Here is a 13,422-nt window from a genome sequence, read left to right on the forward strand (position 1 = left end):
TTTCAATGAATATTAAAGATCTGAATGTTGTGCATTTATCACCACCAGTGGACGAAATTGTTGATGGATCTACCGAAAAACCTATACAAGTAGTTAATCTACCTTTTTGCTAAAAAAACAAAAGTAGTTGCTGCACATTTCTCACAACAAAGTTGTCGGGTATCAAATATTTTAGGGGCATTATCAATAATAGAAGCTAAAACTTGGTAGATTTGAACAAATATAACTGCTAAATCCTGAGATGTGTGCTTTATATTGATCTAGGAGATACAAATGGCTTTACCTTTGTTTTGTCATGTTTTTCCCTGTGATAGGATCAATTTTAAACTCTAGTCACAACAAATTCTAACCACTAAGAATGAATCATGCATTTAAATAGTTGTTTAGAAGATAGAGGCAATGGGAAGAGAATTGGAGGGAGTTTCTCATAATTACACATAGGTGAAAGTATATTTTGTTCTAAGATCACATAAGCACATGGCTTCTGCAAGTAAAAAGAATAACGAGTGGGTATTGCACTAAATCTTATCAGCACACTGTTATACCTCCGCAAAATGACAAATAACCTCATCAGCATTATTGTCATTTTGAAAGCATCCTAAATGATGTTGGTAAGGTCTGCTCTATATATGCATTACGTCTGAAAAATATGAGGGGCGGGATGAATTTATTAATTTCCTTTTCTAAGGACATGAGCGTTCTTCCATGCTCTGCCTGGCCTACATAAGTAACCTGTTTATGGAGCATAATGGACATCCTCTCGACACTTTCACAGTTTCTCCAGCGCACACCCATCCTTCAAGACCTCCACCTTTTGGCTCCCAATTCCAAGAAGCCCATCAGTCCATTCATTAGAGAAAATCCCATCAAGATCGAGCCTCTTTTTCACCATAAAAAAATTGTTGCAAAGTCAAAGCCTTCTTAGCCAATCGTTGGAACAAATGACCCGCAGACTTTTCCCAGTGCAAAGTACCTCCATGATTTTCAATCAACATCTTCTTGATCTCTTGATAGATTTCAATGTCCCATGTCGTGACATAGGCATTCCAAGACCGAGAGTAAATTATCTGAAATGTCACATCATCTTCCCTAGGGCCCAAATAGGTTGCCTCTTATTTCTTAATCATTGGCATAATGGTCCTCAAACCTTTGAAACCATAGAGAACCTTGAGTTTCGATGCTCTAATCTTCTTCAAGTCTAGGATGGCCTCTCGAACTCACGAAAGGGGGACTCTAATTTCCAGATCGAACATCAATCTTCTAAGCTCATGCCAATCCCAAAAACAGATGGACTGGTTTTTATCTACAATCAAAGTGGTCGTGCAGCTTGACTAGGCCTCATGCTTCTGATGGTAGTGTTTGCATCTGCCCGAGGTGACCATTCGATGGTTGAATCCAACTAGAGGATACCCTAGGAAACAAATCTCATCGTTCAGAAACCCACTACCACTATTGACTCGGTTGTACATCAATGTCCCCATCATGTTGCACAATTTATCTACATTATTCGTCGCTTTGATGATCTAATCAATATAAGAATATGAATATCTACAATATTTAATCCATAATATAACAACTCTCCATATCTATACATATACACAGGGTACTCACAATTCGTAGTGCTTTTCTCAACCTTGGACATTGGGGTTGGCTTGTAGGATGCCCGGTTGAACCCGTCACAAGGCATATCTACTGGAACTCTATAAACTTTTCCCATTATGGCCTTTCCTTAGGAAACATACCAATAAATATCTAAAAACTCATGTTCCCTGAGGAATATCTCGAGACAATCCTCTAATCCAGTGTCATCCTCCAAGCTCAATGACTTAGAACGCTTGAACGTGGGTTGCACATCGAAGGTAATCTTGGAGATGGCCCCTAGAGTTCTAAGGGAGAATCTGGAAGCCTTGAGATATTCATCCTTCTCCGTCAATTCGATGACCTTATCATAACCCCCTGATGCAGGTGCAGGGATGACCAAGAACATGGGCACCATGTATTCATTGATGGGGGAACCCTTACCTACGAGGCAACTTCCATGGACACTGGTCTTCACAGATCCGGCTGCCAACACTCCCTCCCACGAGGTAGAGGTGGGGAATGTCAAGCCTACTTTAGTGGCCTCATCCAGGAGATCTCACATAACGACGCCCACCTCCACCTTGATCATTTCAATTGTTCTATTAACGAGTGGAGTTGAAGCATAGTCTATGGTGTTGATGATGAACCCTTCCTCCCGAATGCGGAAAAGTATGGTGTGGGTATTTGTGAGACCATTGACCACGTTAACTTATGCTTGTTCTCTACATATTGGGTGACGACAGTCACGAGCTCTGCCTTGGTGGTGGGAAGCATAAGCGGTCGCCTTGCAAGGACCCCAAATCGATGTCACCTCCCTTTAGGCAAGTTGAGCACCCAACCGGGTGCACATGAGTCACGAGTACTGGCACAACAAGTGTGTGATGTGTGTGAGGATGTAGTGGTGGGTGTGATGGGTGCCTGCCCAATTCAGTTTCGGTTAAAGGCATGCAGAAGAGCATGCTCGGTGGAAAGTTTGTTTAAAGGCGAATTGAGGAGCAATGGTGTTGAATTGACTTCATTTAAATGCGACGGAGTAGAACGTGCAACAGGGGTGCACACCCGACCAGCATGCCCACAACTAGGCACAGGTCAACTGAATGAGGGAAACTTAACGCGAGTGAGTTGGGTGGCGAAAAACCGAATATGGCAAGGAAGTGAGACGAGAATAGTTACGATGACACACATGGTGGGTAGTAACATAGTGAGCCGACACACGATGGTGAATGGAGGCAGTGAGCCAACACATGAGTAAAGTCGAGGGGCATGCAATGCATGGTGGGTAGGTCGGCTTGGTGGGTTGATGCCCTAAGCAACGTGCCCCCACAATAAATAACATGACATGATTCATATATATGGAGGAGTCATGTGTTGGAGTGAACGTACATCACCGCAGACATAACACATTCATATACAGTCACAGTGTGAGATCGGAATGGGTGGAGTGGATCGCAGTGATGTGGGCAGAAATGCACTCTCCCTGTGGGCAGACTACGTTATAGTTTCAGCAGTGAACAAAATTGCAGTGGGTAGACATCGCTCCATCCGGCAGCAAGGAAGGTTCAGCGTGCAGGTAGTTTTTTGGTGCCACTAGCAGTGTGGCATGTGTTGTCGGGTGATACGTCATGCACGCTACAACCTGGACCATTGACAAACAAAAACTAGGCAAGGGTTGTACTTGAACAGTGGTAGCCTGCCCCATTGTACAATATTGTAACAACATGATCCATAAATTTATAATGAAAGTGTAAATTTGTTATATCATTGTTTTGGTCTAGACTATTGTTATGTTTTCTGCACATAACTTAACAATGAAAGAGAACACACATAATAATGTTGGTAGGTGTAGTCCAGAAGATGAGAAAAATAATAAGAATGGAAGTCTAGTTGGTGTCGCACAACGCACCAAATGGTGGAACCGACTCGGGGGCATGACAATTGGTATCAGAGCCAGTACAAAAAATGCAACAAAAACCAAAGATCTATGCAAGCAAGGATTCTTAAGAAAAATAAATTTTGGTTGCACATTTTGGGGTTTCTTAACTTGGAGATTCATGGCAGAAACATCCAAGCTTTTATGGACACAGGTGCCACTCATAACTTTATGACAATATGGCTAGCAAAGGAAGTTGGGTTGTAGATTGTTCCAAAGGATGTGGAGGTCAAGGAAGTGAACTCAAGAGCTAAAGTGTCAGGATTGGAAAGTGATGTGTCGGTTCAAATATAGATTGGTAGGATTGTTTGGACTTCACAGTGATGGAGATGAACGACTTTGACATGTTATTGGCATGGTATTTTATGAAGGGAAACAAAGCAATTTTTGTCCCATTTTGCAATGATATTATGTTGATTGGAGACACATGGACATGGACTTTTCCTACTCACTAGCAGAGGAGGGAAGTGAAGGTGCAACATGTGTCTGCACTAAGTATGAGTAGGGAAATGCGGGATTTGGATGTTGAGACATATGTGACAGTCATCAGGGAGGATGAGGATGATGATGGATTGGGGACACCTATTCCAGCCGAGATTCTGATGTATTGGCCAAATATGCAAATCTGATTCTTGATGAGTTGTCTAAAGTACTACCACCAAGATGTGCAGTGGACCATAACATTGAGCTAGATTCGGGGAAGAAACCACCAATAAAAGCTCCTTATAGTTTGTCAAAACCAGAGTTGGAGGAGTTGAAGCGACAATTGAAGGATTCGGTTGATGTAGGTTTCGCACGACCTTCAAGGTCCCCATATGGTGCTCTGGTATTGTTCTAGAGGAATAAGGATTCAAACGAGTTAGGGACGTGCTGTGATTATCATGCACTGAATAAGCAGATGATAAAGAACATATATACTTTGCGACTTGCTACAAATTGCTTTGATAAGCTTGTGAAAGCCAGAGTGTTTTCAAAGATGGATTTGAGGCATGGGTATTATCAGGTGCGGATAGAAAGGGGGGATGAAAAGAATACGTGATTATGACAAGATATAGGAGTTTTGAGTTCCTTTTCATGCCATTTGGGGTGTGGAACACTCATGCTACATTTTGTAGATTGATTAATGATGCTTTGCGTCCATATTTGAAAATTCGTTCGTAGTTTTATACTTGGATGACATCGTGGTGTTCAATGATAACATGGAGGATCATAAGAAGCACTTGGCTTTGGTATTTGAGGCACTGAGGAAGAATCATTTGTTCTTGAATAATTTGAAGTGTATCTTCACCCAGACAGAGATTTCGTTCCTTGGACACATAGTGGGTCAAGATCACATACAGATGGAGCCAATCAGGGTGCAGTCGATTAAGGATTGGGACAAGCTGAAGAACATCCAAGACATGAGATTCTTCTTGGGGATGATGAACTACTAGCAGAATTTTGTAGAGGGGTATTCCAAGGTGACTGTGCCATTGACAGACGTTTGAAGAAGGAAAAGCGATGGAATTGGACGGAGAAGTGTCAAGAAACATTTAAGGATCTGAAGAGGAGGATGGTTACAACACTGATACTGAAGCTACCTAACTTCGAGAGACCATTTGAGGTGCACGCAGATGCTTCTGATTTTGTGATTGGGGGAGTACTTATGTAGGATGGGCATCCAGTGGCATATGAGAGTCAAAAGTTGTGGGATAGAGAGCGATGGTATCTAGTTAATGAGAAGGAGATGACTATGATCATCCACTGTTTATAGGTATGGATCCATTACTTTATTGGGAAACCTTTCATTTTCAAGACCAGTGAGTCATTTTTCATCCCAACTGAAGTTGTCAGTGAAGCAAGCTCGTTGGTAGGACTTCTTGGAAAATTTTGACATGACTATTAAGTATAGGGCGGGTAGACTCAATGTAGTTACAGATGCCCTCAAAATTAAGGGAAAATTGGCTTCACTTGAGGAGGGTGAGGATCGTGTTGAATGCAGTAGGATTTGGGTTCATATGAACGATGAGATGCAAAGTAGACTATGTGCTAGTGTGGATATATATATTTAGGCAAAGAGCATTCTGAAGCAGGTGGAGGAGGGGAAGACTCAAAAGTTTTTCCCATGAGATGGACTCTTGTTCTATGGGAACCAACTCTACATTTTGAAGTCATCTAGACTTAGGAGGCGCCTCTTAAATGAGTAGCATGATTCTCCATGGGATGGCCACCTAAGGAAACATCGTTCTTTGCATTATTGGAGAGGGGATACTTTTGGGAGAAGATGAGGGAAGATGTGGAGGAGTATGTGCATACGTGTATCATTTGTCATAAGGAAAAATTAGATGAGCAGAGATAGGGAGGATTGTTGCAGCCTTTACTGATTCCGGAGAGACCTTGGGTGAGTGATTTGATGGACTTCATCACTTTGTTACCACAGGTACAAGGTTAAAACAAGATTATGGTCATTGTTGATCATTTTTCCAAGTATGTCATCTTCATTCCAATGAAGATACCATGTGGGGCAGAGAAGACAGTTGAGTTATACTTCAAGAATATTGTGAATTATTGGGGAGTACCTTTGAGTATCATGTCTAACCAAGATCCACATTTTACAGAAGATATTGGACTACTTTTTTCAAGTTGGTCGGAACAAAATTGATGCAGAGTTTGAGTTACCATCTGCAGACAAATGGGCGTATTGAACAAATTAACGCACTGTTGGAGGACTGCTTGAGTCAATATGTGAGGGATGATCAGAAAAATTGGCCAAAACTCTTGGATGTGGCTCAGTTTGCGGGCAGACTGTGTTATGGTTTCGGCAACGAACAAAAGTATAGTGGGAAGACAACGCTCAGTTCGGCAGCAAGGAAGGTTCAGCGTGCGAGTAGTTTTGTGGTGCCGGGGGCAGTGTGGCATGCGCTATCGAGTGATAGGTCGTTCATGCTGCAGCGCGAACCACCGATAAATAGAAATCGGGCAAGGGTCACACTTAAACAGTGGCAGCCTACCCCTTTGTACAATATTGTAACGATATTCTAGAAATTTATAATGAAAGTATAAATTTGTTATATTGTTGTTTTGGTCTCGGTTTTGGCATTGTTGTATTGTTGTTATGTTTTCTACACATAGCTTAATAATGAAAGAGAAAACACATAATAATCTTGGTAGGCGTAGTCCGAAAGATGAGAAAAAAACAAAGTATGGAAGTCTAGTCGGTGTTGCATGACGCCCCAAACGTTGGAAGGAACTTGGGGATCGTGACACCGATCTTCCCATATGCCTTGATTGTTGAATATGTCCCATCCTTGTCCTCCTCCTGAGCATAGCACCATTGCAAGATTAATGCTGCAACAATCCACGCCTACTCTCCCAACAACCAATATTTACGAGTCTATATGCCCATTAATGTGTGGGGAATGTATATGCCCACCGTTAGATTAAATCAGGGACATAATCTAGCGATGGGCATATACAATCTCGCGCATTAATGGGCGTATAAACTAATAAATATGCATCGCATGCCCTCCTCAAATGAACGACAATGATAATGGAAACCCACAAGGCGATGTGAGTGAGTGTTTTTGAGAGCATATGTCATTCATGTGTTTGATGGCTTTGTGGATGATGGGAGTAAAACACGCACACACACAAATATATATATATATATATATATATATATAGAGATGGTCGAACCTGGAGACTCCCAATCGACTGTAATGCCCATGGTTTTCAAAGGAAGGGGGTGGTTGGTTGACATGGCCCATCTGCGCATTGGATATTTAAACATGAATTTTTCAGATTCCTAAGAAACATAATATAAGATTTGACTATGTGTGGGTGGAAAGTTCATTTCGTGTGATTTTGAATATCCATGTCCAAAAAAATATATTTTTTATAAGCCATGGTCTAAGAATCTTAGAATAATTAATTATAAAGTAGTTTAACTAGGACACAGTTTGGAAAATAATCGAAATTATGGTAAGAATTTAATAAAATCAAGGTGAAATTTTTGGAAATTTTGGTTATAGCTTTCGAACTTCAAGATTTTGGATGACTGGGTTTTTTGATGGCGTTGAATTCATTTTCACTATAAAAAAAAACTATTCAAACACTCTAGTAGTTTAACTAGGCCACAATTTCTCCAAAAAATATTAGAAAATTTCTAGCAAAAATTTGACAAAATTTGATTGGAATTCTTGAAATTATTGTACCTTTTGTACTCTAGTCAATTTTTTTGTACTTCACTGCTTTTGTCTTTTGTTTTTGATACCAGGTAGCTCTTGTTTTGAAATTAAGATTTTTTGGATTTTTTATTTATTTTTATTTTAAAGAATATTTTAAATAAAAAATAACAACCTTTTCAACTATTTAAATTAGATTCAATTAAAATAGTTTTATTATAAAAATAAAAAATAAAAAATTATCAAGAAAGAAATCAATTTCTTATTTTGAGAAGAAGAGTGGGGTTGTTGATTCCAACACAATACACAAGTCTATTTTTTAAAATGTATATAAGAGCAAGAGTGAGGTTGTTGATACCATGTCAATACACATATCTATTTGTTAAAATGTATGTAAGACTCTAAGCCAACACAATAACATTCATAAACAAGAGATTATTGCAACAATATTTATGAAAACATTATAGTCCATTATGTTACTAGTTAGAATTTAAATTTAGATAAGAAAAATAACCAACATTCCATTCAACCACCTCATTGATTTTTAATTTCTAAAAAAAATATCTCGTAATTTATTTATTTGAAAAAATATTCAACATACTTGGAATTAAAGAAATTTCAAATTTCTTTAAGTACACTGCCTATTAATTCAATATTATCTTAAAAAACCTATGGTAAATAACCTCTATAATTTTTTAATTATCGTCATAGATAACCTTAAAATAATCAATGATTGAATTATCGAAATGGTTTTTGTTTCAATGGATTGTCTATTACTAAAGCTCGAGAAGCTGGGAAGAACAAAATAAAGTCACAATGGACAAATTTGAGTATATACAATATTATTTTTTAAAAATAAAAACAAACATGCACATACGTGCCATTAAAAACTTGTATCGCAATGTTTGTTGTTCATTAATTTCAAGAAAACTGAGGAGACCTGGTGGAAAGAAAATTGAAGATAAATAGCGGGAGATGTTGCAATGCATATGGGTCGTATTGATTTATAAGTACTGTTTATTTTTCTATTGATTGAATGGGAAATACCTTTATACCACCCGTATAGCTGATAATTTCAAAGTTAGGGCGGAACCAGCAATGTAGGTTTAGTTATACGATGGCTTCCGAGATATCTCGGGCAATAGAGCCCAATGCCGGGCAGCGTCATACGTCATCACATTGGAAAGGAAAAATCTATAGTCAACTTTATAAAACTGTAAAATATCTCGGTATAGATACTATATTGTCACTGCACAAAACAAATCATTTGATCATTTTAAAAATATTTTTCAAATATGATATTGATTTGATTATTTTTACTTAATTTCAAATATATTTATAAGAGGAAAAATTTATTTCAATTTTAAAATAATTTAATAATTCCAGGTTTGCAAGTGTTATTGAGAAATAAATATCCTATGTACTTATTATTTAAAAAGATAATATTATCAACTTGTACTTTTAATAAAATTTATTGGTGAATTAAATACATTATTTTACATAATTTAATAGATTCGCTGAATTAAAAGCATTTCTATTAAATCCTCTGATAACTATACAAATGACATCAATTCATTTTAAGAAAAAGTAAGAATCAGCCAATGCTGGACCCCACACATAACATCATTTCATTTGAAGAAAGGTAAGATTCAGCGAATGCCAGACCAGTGATTTTTGTACAGGATTAAATTCAGTAATTAAAAACTCAATAACTAGGGGAGAGCTTTCTGTTGTTGTGCAGGGACCAATACTAGTTATAACACTCGCCCCATACATCAATCAAAAAATATTCATAAATCATCAAAAATTTGTACATAAATACTTTATATTAAGTTATATAAGTTATATAATTTAGTCCAAAATGGGCCCACATATTGATTGAGCCAACAAGTGTCAAATACCAAACTTTAACATCACATATTGACAAGACATAATGTCCCAAATATCTCCAACTCTGAATTACCAAATAAAGCAAAATGCACTACAAAACATTCCATTGAATTCTATTCAGAAGTGCACCTATCCCATCAAACAGTGACCTACAAATTTCCACTAGAGCAACACATCCCATTACTCAGTGATACTTGCACAAGAATAGGTGAAATGTGTGTCAGTCATATGTACATGTGTATTTAACCATTCAACCTATTAAAGACAATATATGACAGCATTCCATTCAAAATTAAAGGTAATAAATGACAACATTCAATTCTCAACATTCTCAATAAATGTCACCAACACACCAAACTTTTCAATTCAGGAATTAAAAACAGGAAAGCACATGGATCAACCTTCAAAGATTATCAACCATTTGATCATGTACAAATCAATCGAGGCCACACATTTGAATTTGGGAGATGGAAATCTATGCCAAACTTCCCTACCAATTTAATTCTATATGAAAAAATTATAAAACATCAACTCTTACTCATTTTCATTTCAAACATTCATTCTACTCATCAGCAATTGGAGATATACAATCAAAGTGTTCAGACACTGTTACATTCATTCTATTCAAAAGTTTCAAAAGTTGTCGGAAACATACAAACTAAGTGTGTGCACAACGTTACATTCATTCTATTCATCAGTTGTTGGAGACACACAGGTATGTTTTTGTTGAATAATGTTACCATTTTTGTTGAATAATGAATAAAGTTATTTCTGTTGAGAAATGAAGGTAAATTAAAGCCATTACAACCAATTTCATTACTGATTTACTAATTTAGAAACCAATTTCATTGCCACTATAACCTCAAATCTGACCCCGCAACTCAATATCAGACTACTATAATAGCGAAGAATATCCTTTCAAAGAGCAAAGACAAATAGCCTCAAGTACTAAAGCCATTATAGCCAATTTCATTACTGATTTACTAAAGCCATTATAAAGTACCTCAAAACTGAACCTACAACTCAATATCAAACTACTATAATAGAAAATAGAGTTATTGTGCCTAGTCGTCAGCATCCCTCCATCTAATTTTGTGCTATTGTTATTTTTGTAGACTTAACATTTCAGAATATGATATTATGACATTCTAAATTAAATTTGGTGGATCTATGGTACAACAATATATGCACCAAGTTTGATAAAAAAATTGAATTGTCCAATTTTCCTATGAATAAGCCATTTTTCAAATATAGGTCTAGGTGTTTGAAAAGGAGATGTGTTTTCTTTCACTTTGTAAAATGTCAATGAGTTAACAAAGCATCGAATGAAGGAATTATCTTTCAAGGAATGAACTTTCAAATCTAGCGCACATGTAATTCTTTATAATGAAATACTGCCAAAAATACAATTATTGTCTCACACAAAGTTTACCTTCATGTGTGGGTCTCCATTACGATTTCTATTAGCAATAAAACATAAAAGAGACTTGGAAAACTCAAGAACCCAACATGGTACAAGGTAAAACGCCTGAGCAATGGATATATTTTAAATGCTCAACAATGACCTTTAGATGTGGTAAATGAATCACTAAAATTGTGTTGATAGATCATGATCAAGCCAACTTCAATTTTGTATGTAACCCCTTTGAAGGCTACATCATCATCAACTGGTCCAAAGGTGTAGTGCTCTCTCTCCACACAAAGTGTGAATGTGCTAAGAAAACCATCATTGAGCTATGGATTCACACATGACTTTGGGAGCTCACATACAAAGGTCCAAACCAAGTCAAGTCATGTCAAAAGATAACCAAATCAACATAATAGTGCCTCTCATTGATTTAATAGAAGCTTCTTTTGCATTGGAAAGTAGGGCTCTGGTTTCTTGCAAATTAGAAATCACTTTGCACCCAATGTTGCAGTTGGTTGTGTGATTCATTTTCATGTTAGTACTAGTTTGTCTTTGTTGTACTTAATAACATTTTATTTGCTTATTTGGGGTAGCTAGTTATTACTAGACACTTACAACATCAATTATTGAGCAACATAAAGGCTTGAATTTTGACCGTCAAATGGTGCAAGAGGAGATAGTTTGGTCAGTTTCTCCCTTCTTTTTGGCCCGAGCCTAGCATTTTCTCTAATAATAATCTCCAAAACTATGAAATGCCAGAGCTAGAGTAGCTACTTATTGAATTAAGTGCTTGGTAGAGTAGCTACCACTATTAGGACTTCTTATCAGCATAAGCAGGACCAAATCACTTCGCTCCTCACCTCTCCCTTACTTAAATGTTTCTTCACTGACTCTTTAGAGCTAAACATGTTAGCTTTAGACCACTGAATGAATCCCATAAAAGATACCACTTCACCCTTTTCTCAAGACAGAATCATGTTAAACAACAGACATTCTTAAACTTGTTCTTGGTTTCACTGAACAAAGACATGCCAGTTCCCAGAAACAATCATTCGAGGACACAACAAAATAGTTGGGTTAAAGAAATTGTGTTATGTCAAACCTGTTATAAAATTAAAAAGGAATAGCTCTTCCTAATAACTCATAAAAATCAGCTAAGAATCAAATAAAGAACTTCAAACCCTTCCAATAAAGATTTTCAAATCTGAGATGTATTCAGCTACAATATATAGATAAAGCATTGATTATTGTTGCTCATTGATTGCAAAGGCCAAGGAATTTCCTTGTTTTTTAATATAGTTTTTTAAAATCAGAATCTGGTGGTCACTTTGTAGGTTGTTGCAGCCATGCCAAGACTTTCTATTGCAGATCGTACAAGGAACAGGAGGAGGTGAGGGGCAAGGGGGGCCCAACTGTGGTCCACTTCATTAGATGAGGATATGGGGAGTGATGTGAATTCTCACAATGCACCTAGTATTGTCGTTGAAAAGGACACTATGGTTGCAGATCATGTTATCCCACCATCAACCACAGAGTCGCCTTCAACCACAGTGCAAGGTGAAAGTTCAACAAAGAAAATCAGTGCCATCAGAGGTTGGACAAAGAAATACATGCAAGTTGCAATTGATGACATCGAGTTTAATGGACATTCAATCCATGCCTCTACAAAAAAACATGGTATTGCTTCCTCTAACATACATTATTGGATAAATGGGTTGACTAATACAAAGCGTAGAGGGCCTGTTACAATTATGACTAAAGAGGAGGAGGCTGAGGTGGTTGAGTGGTGTAAGGAGATGGCCCAATTGGGACATGGGTTAGAGATTATACAACTTAAATCCATAGTAGCTCAAATCTTTCAAGGGAGGCCAAACCCCTTCAAAGATGGGTTTCCTAGTAAATCATGGTGGAGTGGATTAAAAAAAGGCATCCAGACCTTGTGCTACGTACAACTGAGGGCCTTGACAGAGACAAGTCTTTAAATCTACGCCTTGCAATTGTGTCCAAGTTCTATAACACTCTTTCTACTGCATATGAGCAACACTCATATGCCCCAGACCATATATGGAACTGTGATGAAACATGCTTACAGGCAGGAAGGAATTGTGGTATGTGGGTAATTTCCAAAAGAGGGAGCAGAAATGTGCCTAATATTTTGCCTAAGAGCAGGGAGTGGATCACTATACTTTCTTGTGTCAATGCAATTGGTTCTTCAATCCCAGGATTTTACCTATTCAAAGGTAAAACACAACTAAAAAACTATATACAGAACTGTGAACCAGGTGCATGCATGGCAGCACATCCCCATGCATGGATGACAAAGGAACTATTCCTGAATTGGCTTTGTCATTTTTCTGCATCTGTACCAGGTGGTGTCTCGCCTGAAAACAAACACCTACTGATTTTAGATGGCCATGGAAGCCACATGGCTTTGCAGACAATTGAGGAGG

General features: G+C 37.6%; 1 pseudogene; it reads right to left on the reverse strand.

The window, feature by feature from the left end:
* Nucleotides 1–670: 670 nt before the first annotated feature.
* On the reverse strand, nt 671–7,084 carry LOC149180440 (L-gulonolactone oxidase 5-like; annotated as a pseudogene).
* Nucleotides 7,085–13,422: the final 6,338 nt, after the last annotated feature.

This window comes from Pinus tabuliformis, chromosome 3_2 (assembly GCF_031772625.1).
Source record: "Pinus tabuliformis cultivar Carrire ecotype Pingquan chromosome 3_2, CPIR1, whole genome shotgun sequence".
Classification (NCBI taxonomy): Eukaryota; Viridiplantae; Streptophyta; class Pinopsida; order Pinales; family Pinaceae; genus Pinus; species Pinus tabuliformis.